This window comes from Typopeltis vanoorti, chromosome 14 (genome assembly GCF_054136105.1).
Source record: "Typopeltis vanoorti isolate ZY-2024b chromosome 14, IOZ_Tvanoo_1.0, whole genome shotgun sequence".
Classification (NCBI taxonomy): Eukaryota; Metazoa; Arthropoda; class Arachnida; order Uropygi; family Thelyphonidae; genus Typopeltis; species Typopeltis vanoorti.
Window position 1 is genome coordinate 10,555,205 of NC_143562.1, and position 15,850 is coordinate 10,571,054.

The 15,850-nt window shown below is 37.5% G+C and overlaps 1 protein-coding gene across 1 annotated transcript in view; it reads left to right on the plus strand.

Annotated features, from left to right (window-relative positions):
- The first annotated feature begins 7,262 nt into the window (after positions 1-7,262).
- The window catches only part of LOC150099204 (uncharacterized), a 72,007-nt gene continuing 63,419 nt past the window's right edge, over positions 7,263-15,850 (plus strand). The window contains exon 1 of the mRNA XM_090404279.1: positions 7,263-7,470. The gene's annotated coding sequence lies outside the window, so the exon portion shown is untranslated. The remainder of the gene's footprint in view (positions 7,471-15,850) is intronic.

Here is a 15,850-nt window from a genome sequence, read left to right on the forward strand (position 1 = left end):
GAAGCTTCTTGTGAATAATGCGAAAGGCGATTGTTATATAAAGCGCCAACATTGTGAGATTTCTTTGAGCTTCAGCCGTCGTCATTGAGCAGTTCCTCTTCAACAAGAGAGACATTTTCCTCAGTCATCACTTCTACATGCTGACCATCACGAGGATCACCTGCGATGCTGCTCCTTCCTAGATGAAACTGTTTAGCCCCTTCACAGTGTCAGTGATATACAGTAGGAAAGGTGAGGCTTCCCTATAAACACCATCCAACCAAAGACCTTTGGTGAAAAACTTTATCTGAGTGCACCACTCAATTTTTAACATTACAGCTATTTCGCGTGCCACCTATTAGTCAAACGAGAGTCTCCAATTGAGTGACGCAGATAGAGAATTGAAACTATTACACCAACCTCCCCATAGATGGTGTTATCTGTCACAGCGTTTTAAAATTGGCGCGAATTTTGCGTGTCAGGCCGTAAACGTTTGAAACCTATTTCGAACAAGAATCTATAGCACATCACTGTCATGTGTGAGGTGTAGATGAGGGTTGAGAAAGATGAAACATTGACATTCTTCTTAAAGATCTGTAAGTTGAAATTGTGAAACATAATGAGGAAGGCTGTTCCACAGGTAGATGTAATAAATGAGAAGAGGAGAAACAATTTCAATGAATTTGCAGTTATACTGTAGAGGGATGTTGGGCAACAGCTGCTCTTGTTTAAACAGATGTTTGGCAATTCTCTGGAGCAGTGGCCATAGAAGTACCTGTAGAAGAGACACTGAGCAGAAACATTGCATCTGTCAGGAAAGGATCATCGATGAGACGAATTGCTCTTTTCTGGACAGCATCAACGCTATATGGGATATGAGGCATGTGGTGCTGAGTTGCTGGTACTTAAGGAGATGATTTGCCTTCTTCATCTATGCAGGTATTAGAGGAAAGGAGTGATGCTAGGAGGTCAGCTTTTTTTGGGTGTTACACTACTGGTGCCATCTGGATGGGAGTGGAGATGAGCAGAAGTTGCTTCCGATAGCTTTTGCGAGAGACCAGAAGGCACCACTATCGTTTGGACAAAAGACGAGTTTTCTGCTAGTGGCTTTTATGAATCTAGATTTAGATTTGCTGATAATTGATTCCCATTTATTGCATGATTCTGAATAGGCTGAGTATGAAGCTTAAGTTCTTGATACAATCACTTCTCTCCCATAGTCCTAAATGGACTTGGGTCACTCATGGCTGGTAGGTGATATTCTTTATTTGCCTCTTCCAATCATCTCGGTCTCTTGTTCTTGATGTCAGTTGAGAAAGGGAGGAATTTGTCCATTTTAATGGAGGTCTGCCCATTCCTTCACACCAACCCTTGATCCCGGAACGATTCATTCTAGTGCTTGCTTTGGAATGCCATTAGCCTTCTCCACATGTCCGAACCATTTCGTCTGTCTCCTTCTGATGACTGTCAGAATATTTTCCCTTTATCTCCCGTTTATTGAATCGATCAGTTTTCTGATATTTTCATTGGTTTCGTGAGCGGTATAGGGAATTCTCAAAAGTTATCTGTAAGTTTTCATTTCAAAAGACAGCAGTCTCCTCTAATCTCTCCTCAATAAAGTCCAGGCCTCACAATCATACAAGAGGATAGAATTCACCAAGGTGTCAATTAGTCTTAGTCTGGTTGTGATTACGATTCTGTTATCTCCCCACAATGGTTTTAACTTCTGTAGGGCCACGGTTGCCTTAGCAATTCGGTATTTAATGTCGGTTTTTGAGCTACCATCTTGGCTCAACGTGCTTCCTAGATAAGTGAACTTGTTTACATTCTCAATTTGTTTATTGCCATTTTGTATCTTTAAGAATTCAATGTCTGATTTTTGAGGTTATCATTGTTTCTGTTTTTTGTAGGTTTATGTATAATCCATATTTTTTTAATGTTCCGAAAACGCGGCTGGTTATCTCTTGTAATTCTTCACAATAATTAAGCTTAGATTTTATCTTTGACTATTTTCCTACATCTGTTGAACCAATACTAAAAAGCGGACAGGAATTTTGGATATAATGCAGGATGAATATCTTCATGCCACAGGATGATTTCTGAGACTTGCTTAGTGCAGGTTTCTGGGTCAGAACAGAAGCAATAGTCATGCCATCGGAAAGAAGAGCATTAGTTCTGGAGATCATACCACTTTGTACCATTCTAGTGTCAGTGGACAGGAGGTTGGGTGTGATCAGAGGAGGGGCGTTCTGTGATGCTTGAAACATGCACTAGATTGTGGTCTGAGTTGCCGATAGGCGACTTCTACAGCATGTCTAGAAGAACTAATTAAAAAAGATCAAGTTATTGCGAGAGTGGATGATATTATCTGGAATTTAGGTAGGTAGCTGGTAGTATTTGCGTTATATCGATGCATATAGCAGAAGCTTCCGCATCGTGTCTGGCTTGAACTGTAGTGTTGAAGAAAGGGAGCCAGTTGGAGTTGTGGATATTCATGTCACTCAGGGTGATGAATTCGCTGCTTGGGTAGCTGGATTGCAGATGATCGAGTTTCATGGAGAGGCATGTCAAGAAGTCTTTGTGGTGTTCAGTTTGGAGACCACTAAATGCAACTGATGAATGTTACAAAATGGGGTAAAGAAACCTTCAGCTAGAGGAGGTCAAAAGCAGGGGATTCTATATTTTGCATTCTCTGGCATGCAATGTTAGAATGTCCAAAGGCACAGGTGTGAAATGAAGTTGTGGAGAAAAAATCATGAGTATAATTTGGGCATTGAAGGTGAACTCTGGTTGGTTGTAGCTGTAATTTGGATTTCTGGTAAGAGAAGGGGTCTGATTCGAATGTTTACTAATGATGATAAAACCCGTTTATCTTGGAATTTATGCCGGGGATGTTTCTGATGAGTTGGACATGGAAATAATTTTTTTTTTTTTTTTTTTTGTAGGGATACTTGTAAGTTTGGAATATTGTCTTTGTGTTGAATTGTTTGGATGGACAGTTATTGAGGGAGATTTATTACATTCGCAGTGTTGTCGTCATTGTTTGTCGGTTTCGTTATTAATTTTTGGTTTTGCTTTCAGATGAAAGGACGAGTGGAGACATCCAGTCAGAGATTCTTGATCATAAAACCCATACCTCGAGCAACCAGTCTCCTTGCCGTTCTGTTACCTTTTCTTCTTACATTCTTTTCTATATTTCCTCCAACTAAGAAGATATCCTTTTGCACAGGGGAATGCTTGCTGCAAACGCCAGAATCTCTTTTGGAAACAGGCCACACCACAGGAAGGTGGAATTTACTTCATAGGATAAACTATATGTATTGTTCATCTCTGCCCAATAATGACCCACTAGTGTTTGTCTGCACCAGCTTTCTCAGATGATGACGATATCGTTTCTTATAGGCTGTCTTATGACGATTCAGGTTGATATTTATGTGGTAGAACATCTGTAGTAAAGCTCATAATTATGTTGTAGCAAATCCTTTACTGGTGATAAACGGATATGTCCAACTTCTACTAAGCAATATTCAGACATTGTAGTTTTGGTTGATGCTCATGTATGCTTGGCCGAACTATACTAGTGACTCAGGTAGTTCCATGATGTATCCAAATACATCATAGAACCACTACTGTCCACTCAAATGTGAAACAGGAGATCCTTCAAATAGGACCGGAAAGCTGGGTTCGATTTCCTGTATAAGATTTTGAACAATTCACTAGGTGTGCATAACTCAGGTAGAAAATAACGAACAACTTAATACTTGACTATACTTACATCGCCCTGATTCTGAAATGTGGTTGAGTGTCTGCTAATCTAACAAAAGATAAGTAGGTTGATTTATAAATCAAATATACTTAGCACCTTAATGCAGACTAGTAGAATATACAAATTCGCTATCTGTCTTTATCGCTTGTAGCATTAACTGACGTGACTGCATTTCAATTACTGTAACTAAGCAAGATCGCGATTTTCCTATCATGACTAAATTCTATATATGGTGTCTAAGTGAATGAGGAAAGGAAATCTCATTCAATAACTATTGAACCTAACTAATAGTCTTAAGCTCCTCTAGCACTTAAGATTATTTAGTTAGGCTCATTGATTGATTCCTTGATTCTTGATGTTATCTTTCCCTTCATGTTTTTATATCTTACTGCAGTAAGAGATAAGGCCTGTGTAATCGACTTTCTATCCCATTCCTGCAGATTAATACTACTCACGGATATTACTACTCAGTGAGTCATTAGGTCCTCACGCACTAAAATAACATCCACAATAGCTTCACTAGAAAATAATTCATCAAAGTCGTTAACTTATAGATTTGATTTTTGGTCATAATAGATTAATGACTTTTCTCACCAGAAGTCCCAACATATTTCCGATCAGTCATAAATAAACATATCCCATAAAGTACTCTACAAACTATTAATATAAATCACAAAAATCGCGAAATTGAAAACATTTTCTTATTCGTTTCTTTCATTTCATATTGATATATGTAGTGCATACAATATATCATGTACATATTTGTATTTACCGAATAAAAATGGAATTATCTTTATCATTCTATTTTTATAAATTAATTTTTAACCTGCCTTCTCTTTCCAATTGGAAAGAGAAGGTAGGGTAGACTTCAAAAAGGATATTGGATGGATAATGAGACCAGAACAGACCAATATGGTCTATACCCATAATTAGTGTTATGATGATGATGAATTTGTAACTCTGTTTAGTTTGTTACAGCGTGATCAGAAAAGAACATTAAAAACATTCTGCTTTCTGCAACAAAATGTACGTTGAGTTTGTACAGAACTTGTAATAAGGTCAATAAAAATTATCTAATGTCTTCTTATTCTCCAAAGGGAAGAACCTTTTTCAGCCCTGAACAAAGTTTTGGAAATGGGTGAATGCCAGTCTCTACTCTTGTACTTCGACGATAGCTGAGCTCATGGCTAATGATTATTTTGAAGGCTGAGAGAAGGACAGCAAATGTTCAATCTTGTGATCCTAAACACTAACTGGTATAGTTTTGAAATAATATGGTTAATGGTCGATGTTTTCGATTTCCGCGGATAAAAGCATTTCCACGAAGGAAAAAACCATATTTATCTGTTAGAAATGGAACAATTTGAGAATCAGCTCTGCCAAGTTATTCTACCAGGGGATATTACACAACTTAGTGAACTTTAGCAGCTAATGAGGGTATCAGATTTCAAATTTTGTAGCACTCTCCATTTCTCCTAGACTTCATTCAACCAGACTTCTGGTCATTTCTTGAGTTGAATACATATCTCGAAAGTATTCATTTTGAAAATTATGGGCAGCACAAATAATACGTTTGTAAATGGTTAGATATGAAAGTTTTATTACAATGGCTTGAAACAGTTTTTACGAATGGCAGAATGTATTGAAAAAGAGAGAGAGAGAGCGATTATGCTGAAAAGTGCCATATGATGATAAAGTAGACACTTTAAACTATCTCTTTGGTTTTTATGACACTGCTCCTTGTATATTACCATTGTTAAATTTCGAACTGTGATATTATAATCACCATCCCCTGCTTACTATTTCAGTTTAATTAAACATTTTTTCCTTATCACCAGATACATTCCAGCTTTTGAAATCTTCTTATAAATATTCTGTCAGAATGTAGAAAAGCACTTACAATTCCCCTTCGTATTCTTCTGCTACATACTCTCCACAATTATTCTCAATGATCATAGTCAGTTGCCCTATCATTTTTTATTATTATTATTATTATTATTATTATTATTATTATTATTATTATTATTATTATTATTATTATTATTCCTAAAGGCCTGTGTAGCTCATTGGAAGTAGCGCTTGCGTCCTCTGCGCTTGGTCGCTTGAAGTCAGACTTAAGTTCAAGTCTAGTCTCCGACTGGAGGAACTTTTTCTAAGCCTTTCTTCGACCGATTCCCGAGTTAGTCGATCTCTGGCATGGGCAAACGGGTTTTTCCTCCCGGAAACTCGGGTTTTTCATCCCGTAAACTCAAGAAAATCGACCGTAGTACCCACATTATGTCAGACAGTAACATATCTTGTTAGGGTTAGGTACCAAGAGATGGCAGCACTTGTTTGCCAGCCTCTTCATCGGTGGCTGCTATAATTAGTGATAGACATAGGCCAGCTATCTCTGATTGGCTACCGGTGGAGATTGAACTGCCCACTCAGTCTCCAAAAGCTAGATAGGGTTAAAAGGCCTCGCCTACTCCCTATAAGGGAATAAAAGGCGTTAGCTGATTTATTATTATTATTATTATTCCTGATACCTCCAAGGAGTCTGAAGACTCATAGCGGGAGGACACCTACAACTGTCTCAACCACTACACCGAACCTCAACTACGAATCATCTCCATCAACGCCATCTACTGCCCACCTCCAATACCACCACAACTAGTATTTTTTGTCTGTAAATTGCATGTGTTCTGAAGGGCAGATTTGTCTGTATGCGGGATGAAAAACCCGAGTTTCCGGGAAAAAACCCTGCTACCTCCGTATGAGATCGGCTAACTCACCTTCGATTAAAATCGTCCAGATAAAGATTCCTCCCGTCGCGACGAGAATCGAACTTAGGCCTGTTCCAATCGAAGAGCGCAATGTGCCGTCGTTCTTCCAATTGCGCTACGGAGGCGATTTCTTCTCGCAAACACGTAATCAAACATTCTGTGCTACTTACCTTGAATAATCAAATTTCTATACGTTGTGTACTCCTCACAGTCGCTGATTCACAGATACTGGCATCTCATTCTCTTTCCTGTCTCGAGTTCTATCGTCCCGCTCTTACTAACACTTTTTTCCCTTGCTATTCCAAACTCATCTTTTTTCTATCATCTCCTCACTTTTCACTGTTTGTCTGTCCTGCCTTTCCCCGCTTCCACCACCACCTTCTTATCGTGTTCTCAATTCCACTTCTACTTAATTCTTTACTCTTCCACTTTTCCATTTCACATCTTCAATCGCTCTTTCTTTACACCTCACTCTAACTTCTCTAATTCCTCAAATTTTTCTTAAATATCACTCTCTGTACATTCATTCATTCTATCTTTCGTTTGCATTTTGCTTTATGCCTCCTCCTCAATATGTTTGCATCTCTCTCTCTCACACACATACACAAAAAGTACACATCCCGTAATTTCATATCTCACATATTTTTAAATTATGACTTTTTTTTTTTGTTAATAATTAAATAATATCGAAAGCGAGATGAAGTGGCTAAGACAACTTCTGCAGTGGGCGTCAGTTGAAAAGGTTTGGGAATGCCTGATGCAGTAAAACAAACTAAGTGGTGGAGAAAATAATATTATATTTTATGGATAACCATGGGCATTGTGAGTTATCTAGTTACTTTTTACTGTGAATTACCTTCGTGGTTCCTCTGGAACCAAAGGAAGAGACCCATTTCTACTGTAGTTAATCTGTGGGTTGTAGTGTCTCTAACATAGCACATATTCAAGTTAAAATGTTAGGTGATGGATTGTTTATAATAAATGTTTGGTGTATATTTTAATCAGTATTTATGAAATCGGACAGCTTTGGTTTGTTTTGACTGTGTGATAGCACACCAACCGATATTTATTTGATTTGTTTGTTTAGTCAAAAATTCCATCCAACAGATTACAATCTATGCTGTTGCATTCCATGTGACTCACTTCAGGGTAAGGGGTCTGTTAGAATACATCCTGTTGTCACTTCTGCGGACTCGTTTATTAATTGAGAATTACTAGCGGAAATCACACTGTTTCTTTAGTTTGGCTTTAGAACGTAGGCGTCGTGTTCAAGCGATGGTCATGCAGATTACTACTGGACTATATTACTATAAGCGTTAACTAATAAATTTCTATTAAATGCAGTACAAATGGCATGACTCATTTCATAAGCATTCTCTCTTCGTTAAAAATGAAATTATGCGAATGAAACGAAACACTTTTTTTTTTTTTTATGTATCGGCATAGCAGAATCGATGAAGTTTAAAAGTAATGGTTTTTAACTTAACATGTGTATAGTTTTCCAAAGGATATTAGTTACAAATGTTTTTTTTTTTTTTTTTTTTCGGGCATTTACTGCAGATGTCAAAATATTTTGAAACAAAACAACTACTGATAAACAAATAGAGCATACCTTTATATAAAAAAGAGAACAAGGTAATTTATTACTACACGGTAATCTGTTACTCATCACTTTCGCTTGTGAAAGGGCCACCCCTAGGAATTTTTTCGCCCCGTACAGTAGCGTATTTTGCCGCCCATCACCCTCCTTGTTTTTCGTATAGTTTATGCCAATTTTACCGCCCCAAAAAACTTGTCGCCTTGTGCAAATACACGTCTTGCACCGACAGTAGAGCCAGCCCTATGAAAGAGATAATTGCATTACTAGTGTCATATTCTAATAGATGATAAATTGGGCATCAGAGAGAGAGTATGAAAGAATTGTAAGAAACAGCGAAACTGAACAGCATGAGTAGTAAGATTATGCATATATAGAGTATACAAGATAATGAATCGAGAAAGGTTGTGATTTCTACTGATTCAATATATAATTATGTAGACGATATGGTTTTGGCATAAAATGATTCTGAGGGAAGGATTTATATCAGAAAGATAATTTCCAGTCAAATGGGTTTGGTATTAAGCAATTTATAGTCACTGTTAATTTAATGAAGAGTAGTTAGGGAAACAAGCTGCTAATGTGAATGTTGAAGAGGTTTTTCATAAAGAATATACTTCTGGTGAGAGTAAATGCAGTAGCATGAGCTTTCATAACAACTCAGTATAGACACACCCCTTTAGAAAAACCTGGATTTGAATCACATCCAGAATGCAAATAACCCTTTTCAGGTCTTTTCAACTAAGGTGAGTTAGCTGGTCTTATACAAAGGTGGTAGGATTTTTCTCTCCCAGAATCGTAAGTTTTTCGTACCACAAACAGACATATCAGCCCTATAAACACATGTGTACACACACAAATAAAAAAAATTAAAAAAAAAAAAAACTTGCTCCCAGAGGAATGCAGCAGACAAATGGCAAGCCAGCTGCATTAAATTACCGAAAGCCCCTAATCAGGGAATTCAACCGGTGTCAGACAAATGTGACTTGGAGAGAAATGCAATAATAATAGCATGAGTTATCATGAGTTGGTAGTGCATGGCAAGGACAACTCTGAACATCAATTTGATCAAGTACATTCTATATTGATAGTGAGTTTTTGCTGGAATAAAATAGAAAGCCAATTGTTACATCAGAGGACACTAAAAAATTAGATTATCTCTAAGTCTGAGGAGGTTCTTATGTTTGTTCATTAATGCTAGAGGTATTAGGAAAAAAAATGAATTTTTTTATGGTATTAGTTTTCAGTGAACAAATTGTCCAAAACTTGTTGGCATGAGTGTGGCCAGGCTGACAGCTGAAGAGTTTGTTATATTTTGAAAATTAATTAATGAGTATTGTTTAAATTAATTAAAGAGTATTAATAATGAAAGCAGAACAGAGAGAGAGAGAGAGCAATCATTACGTTACGACATGTGAAATTGTCAAGTATGGAAGTTTTTTAAGGAATGGATATGTGTGGGGAAATACAAAGCAGTAAAGTAGAGGGGGCCTTAAGATAGTAAAATTTGAAGTAATATGTTGGAAGAAAAGACATCAGTAATACTGAGTATTATCAGTTTATCCTCTTAGCATTTAAAATATTCTTTTATATATATATATATATATATATATATATTACTAAGGCAGTTGACAAGGTATCAGATGATAAGCCATTATTTAAGTTGCAGCACATGGGTTTAGATGTGTTAGTGAACTGGATTCAGGATTGGCTATCTAATGAGTTTCAGAGAGTTGTATATGGGGGAGCAGTAACCTGGAGGTAGAAGGTTACAAGTGGGGGGCCCACAGGGCTACTGGGACCTGTATTGTCTAACCTTTATATCAATGACATTATTAATGGATTGCAGGGAGATATTCAGTTGTTTGTAGATGATGTGAAGCTGGGATGGGTTATTAGTAATAGTTCAGATGTGATAGCCGTGCAAGAGGATTTGAATAAACTGGATCTGGGGCTGATGAGTGATAGAAACCTGAAATTCAGGGAACATATTGCAAAGGTGGTGAAGGCAACTCAGGATTGCTGCAATACTGAGAAGGATGCTCACCTGCAGAGATGAGTTGTTTTCATTGTATAAAGTCCTGATCAGTCCACACTTGGAGTATTGTTCTCAAATTTGGTCCTCAAGATTTGAAGGAGATAAATTAACCATGGAAACAGTGCAGAGGTAGATAACAAAGATAGTATCTGGACTGTACAATGTTAGTTATGAAGATAGGCTGAAGGAATGTGGACTGACTGCAGAGTTTGGTAGATGGAAGGAGAGGTGATATAATTAAGACTTTAAACTGTTGAGAGGTAGTTACATGGTTGACACCGGGGAGTTCTTTCACTTAGTGGAACAGGGGAAAGGAGTGAGGACAAGGGGGCCATCCCCTTGTCCTCGCTCCTTCCCCCTGTTGAGCAAGAGGGTAGTTTTTTTGCATGGAGGATGGGTGAACCGTGGAATGTATTGCCTGATAAAGTGTTGAAAGCATGAACAGTCGTGAGTTGAAAGAGTGGTACGATAGACTGTGTTTTCTAGGATGGGTCTCCCATGATGAGTCTTGTGACTCCATGGAGGTCTGAATTACTGCTGCTGCTTGAACGTTTCCAATTGATCGCCTCTGGGGATAGGGCAAAGATATCCTTAAAGTTACCTGGGAATGCCATCATCTCACATTCCTGTACTATATGGTGAATGGTTTGGGTCTCGGCTCCACAAGGACAATGGGGATTTGGTATCTTACCCCACTTTGAAAGTAAGTCTCCACATACACCATAGCCGGTATGAATCCTATTAGCTGTCGTCCATATATTCCTGGGCAGGTCAAATCTAGATGGTTTTTGGAAGATGTTTATGTAATTACGAACTTCAGGTGATACTGCTTGGAACCACAGTATATCCCACCTACTTACCATACTGTCATTCTAGCTAAGAAGATTATGGGTGGTTTTTATGGCAGGTCTTCTGGATTTTAGTCTATTAGATAAAGCATCTGGAATTATTATTATTATTCGTGACACCTCCAAAGAATCCGAAGACTCATTGTGGGAGGACATCTACTGTACAACTCCGTATCCACTACTACACAGAACCTCTACTACCAATCACCTACATCAATGCCATCTACTACCCACCACCACTACCACCACAACTAGTATTTTTTTTGTCTGTAAATTGCACGTGTTCTGAAAGGCCGATTTGTTTGTATGCAGGATGAAAAAGCCCTGCTACCACCATATGAGATTGGCTAACTCACCTTTGATTGAAAACGTCTGTATAAAGATTCCTTCTGTCATGATGAGAATCGAACTTAGGCCTTTTCTAATCAAAGGGCGCAACATACTGTCGTTCTTCCAATTGTGCTACGGAGGTGCTAAATAAATTCATGTATTGGGAGGTTTTGGTTATTTAAAATTCTTTTACACCCTCTGTCCAAAAACAGACCGAACTTTTGATAGAAAATAAAACAGAGGCCAATTATAATTATAAATATATATATATAAAGGCCAAACACACCAATTATAATTATTCAAATCATTTATTTCAATCAATATACTCTCCCTCAGCTTTGATACAGCATTTGACATGGTCAATTAATTCGTTAAATGAGTTTTTTCTATCAGTTTTTGGGATACTGTTTAGGGTCGTGGTTACTGCTGCTTGAATATTTTCAATGGTGTTGTATCGCTTTCCTTTCATCGGCAAATGAAGTCAAGGAAGAGAAAGAAGTCACAGAGTGCTAAATCAGGTGAATACAGCGAGTGATCCAACACACAAACTTGGTTTTTGCTCAAAAACTGTCTCACAATGTTCAAAAGATGAAATGGTGCATTATCATGCAAAACTGACCAGCGGCCTGCATCACGATATTCATGCCGTACGCATCGAATTCTCACTATCAATTGCTTCAAAACTTCGAGATAAAACTAACCATTGACCATTTGGCCAGGCAGAATGAATTCTTTGTGGATAATGCCCTTGGAATCATAGAAATAAATCAGCATTTGATGCCCCTCTTCTGGTGGTCTCCACTCAGCACTCTGGAGCTTTGTTTCAGGCTCATACTCAAAACACCACGTTCTATCACCAGTAACGATTGTTGACACAACACTAATGAAGGTTGCCGCTTTCGACAACAAAAAAGATACAACAGGTTGCGCCAATAGTTTCTTCTATTTTCGAAAAGTTCGGTTCCTTTTTGGACAGTGGGTGTATATTCACGAAGCAAGGTTTCCTGTCGTTGCAGTTCCGGAGTAGCAATATTGCTCAACGTCGAGAGCCATTGTAAGGGTGTACTCCTAATGCAACTTGTTATTAAACATAGAGTGGAGTTAAGTTGAGCATCTAGTTTATTGACATAGTAACTATTGAGACACCATACAGTGCACCATACTCTGCTGCACTGTAAACCCATGGCGGTGCACTGCAGAGTTGTGGCACTTGAGCCCCATATTGTACCACAAAGCTTCTGAACTATGTTTTTTCTGGTGTGAACTTTAGCAGCGATATTAATCATATGCTGTTTATGACAGAGTTATTCCCAGATATTTAGGTGTCGGATTAAACGCAATTAATGTTCCATCAGCATATATCTCTAGTTTTTGATTTACAAGCCTATTATTGAGGTGAAAGCAAGAACATTTGGTTTTACCAGAATTTGGTGTTAATCTCCATTTTTTATAGAACTGCCATAAACCGACAGATCATTTGTCAATATTTCTTCAGTTCTTATTTTATAGATTTGCGCTGATCAGCAAAGCTAGATCATCTACATAAGCAAACTTCCTGCTGGCTGTTTCAGGAATATCTATGATGTAAAGGCTTAAAAGCAGTGGAGTGAGCACCAAGCCCTGAGGTAATCCATTCTTAAGCAACCTGTTTACTGATGCATCCTCTGGTGACTACCCTGAAATATTGATCACATAGTAATTTGTTTTGGAGATGACCCAATATTTTACATGGGATGACCTTAAGAAATTTATATACGAGTCCCTCCCTCCAAACAGTATCATAAGCTGCTGTTAAGTCAATAAAGACTGCAGTAGTCTGCAGGCATCTTTGAAATCTTGCTTCAATGTAAGTTGTTAAGCTGAGAACTTGATCTGTGCAGCGGTGATCTCTTCTGAACTCTGCTTGTTCTATTGGAACACTTTCTAAAATTTTCTCACTGATCCTATTGAATAGTCTCTCCAACAATTTGTAGGTTGCATTTAAAAGGGCTATGGGGCGATAGCCTTCAGTTCTGTCTGCTGGCTTACCTGGTTTTAACACAACAATGAATTTTGCCCTTTTAAATTCTTTAGGAACACAGCCACTTTCAAGTATATCATTAAAGAACTTAGCCAGCCACAATCTTGCATAAGGTTCACAGTATATCAGGAATTTATTATGAATATTATCAAATCCAGAGCCTTCCCCGTTTTGATATTTTGAAATTCCAAGGATATTTCCTCATGGGAAAAAGGCAAAGAGAATTGTCAATTCTTTTGAGTTACAGAGTATGTTCGTTATCTGTCAGAGTTCTAGAAAGCGAAACAATACAAGCAGCTATCTGATTTGAATCGAACAAAACGAGATTTCTTTGGGATAGGGAGGCAACCAGGCTTTTCTGCTAGAGTGTGTGAAATCTATGTTTTCAGTTATTTGAATCCACTTTTCCCTATGAGCAGCGTTGAGACTATGGAGCAGTTCTTCTCCTATCTCGGGATCCATACTTTCAAGGAATTTCCGATACAGGAATTCGCTTTCATTGGTCCATCCAGGCACATATTCTTTTCGAAATTTCTTTTCAAAAATACACATTCCTCGAGGAATGTATATTTTTGCTACCGCTATAACTACTCCAGTGAACCGTGTATAGTTTTTGTGAGTTGGGGGAATTCTTCTAAGGCGTACGTCTAGATCCTCAGTGAAATTTTCCCAGTCAGTTTTTTTGGAAATTCCATCTTGGTCTAGGAAATGATGTTATCATTGAATTTTTTCAATGATAACATCATTGAATGGAATTAGGAGCCCAAATATTTGGGCTCCTAATTCCATAAAGATGGGACGGTGCTGGCTATTTGGAAAAACCTCAAGAATATGTCTGAAAGTCTGTAGAGGTTGATTTTCACTATCAGTGGAGACGAATGTGAAATCTAGGTTATATTCTGTATTCCAGGCTCTTGATTTAAAGGTGCCTTTTTCCTTGGCATCAAAAACTAAGTGGAGACAGTGTTGATCTGCCCATTCAGCTAATATTTCCCCGTTTTGATCATTCCAATCGTATTTCCAAGAAGTATATTGACTGTTGAAGTCCCCAGAGTATACCGTTCGGTGGGAGTATGTCTGTAGAACATCATTTGGCCAAACAGTTGCAGGTGGTTTATATACATTCACAATTGTAATGTCTGCTATTTTAACAGTGATCTTATGGATTTCATCATCAGTAGAAGAAGATATCAACACAGCATTCTCAATATCATTTCAGACATATGTTATGTTGCCGTAGCTACAACTGTAAGTAATTCCTGTGAATAAAGTAAATAGGAAGACCTGCATGAACTGGAAGCTGATATGGAGGAATTATAATGAAAAGGAAAAGCTATAACTTCAGCAGTATATAGTTCAGGCGAGAAAAGTCACAAGTATTTTAAGGAAAATCAAAGAGGATTATAAGAGAATTACGGTATGCTAAAGGAAATCATAAGGAGTTCTTCTGTTATGTAACAAGTAAAAGAGAGAATAACAAAATGGACATGTTAAAGATGTTGTTTGAGTTGTAACTCGGACACAGCAGCTAAGGAATGTAAACAGAGTATAAGGTAGATAATCCCATTGAACCAGTTAAGTGCCAAAGTGGAGCTAGCAAATTATAGGCCAGTTAGTATTTCTGGAGTAGTGGTTAGTTATTTTTGTTTAGAACAGAATTTAGTTATGGATAGATAATAAGATTCGACTATGGGAATTATGATTTTGTTTGATTGTGATAGTTTGCATGGTAATGTTGATAAAGTGGAGAGAGAGAGAGAGAGAGATTACAAAGGAGAGTGATAAAGATGATATCAGGATTGTGGAATACATATTATGAAGACAGATTGAGAATTTGTGGACTGCAGACACTAGAGCAGAAGACTTATAAATTTCTGAAAGGGCCATACAGGATACGAGTAAATGAAATTTCTCATTTTATGAAGGGTGGGGAAAGGATAACTGGGCATCCATGAAAGGTGAATGGAGAATGAAATGCAGTGAAGAACTGGGTGAGAGTTAGATTTTTCTCTTATAGAGTAGTGCATGATTGATATGGATTGCCTTTGGAAGTTGTGAGTTCAGGTAGTTTGAATGAATTCACAAAATGGCAAGACAGCTAGTGTAGGTGATATGCGACCTCCCTCTATGAGTCCCTGAGTCTCTGAAGGTCTCTATTAATTATAGTTACAGATGAGTTCATAAACACAATAGCTACATAGTGAAATTAATGGACTTTGAAAAGCCTTTGACAGAATACTACACTACACTACACATTAAATGTGTATTGAATAAGAAAAATATGTATTAATAACCAGTTTGACTCCTCAAAAATTGTCATTAATACTTCAGGCTGTCTTCTATCTAATGATGAAATTATATACATGTACACTTTATATAAATTATTATATTACCTTGTGACATGGATTTGATTTGAGTATTTAATTTTTATATTTGTGTATTTCATCTGATTTGAGTATTTAATTTGTAGATTTAGAACCTCTGTGACTCAGTTAATGATGGAGTCC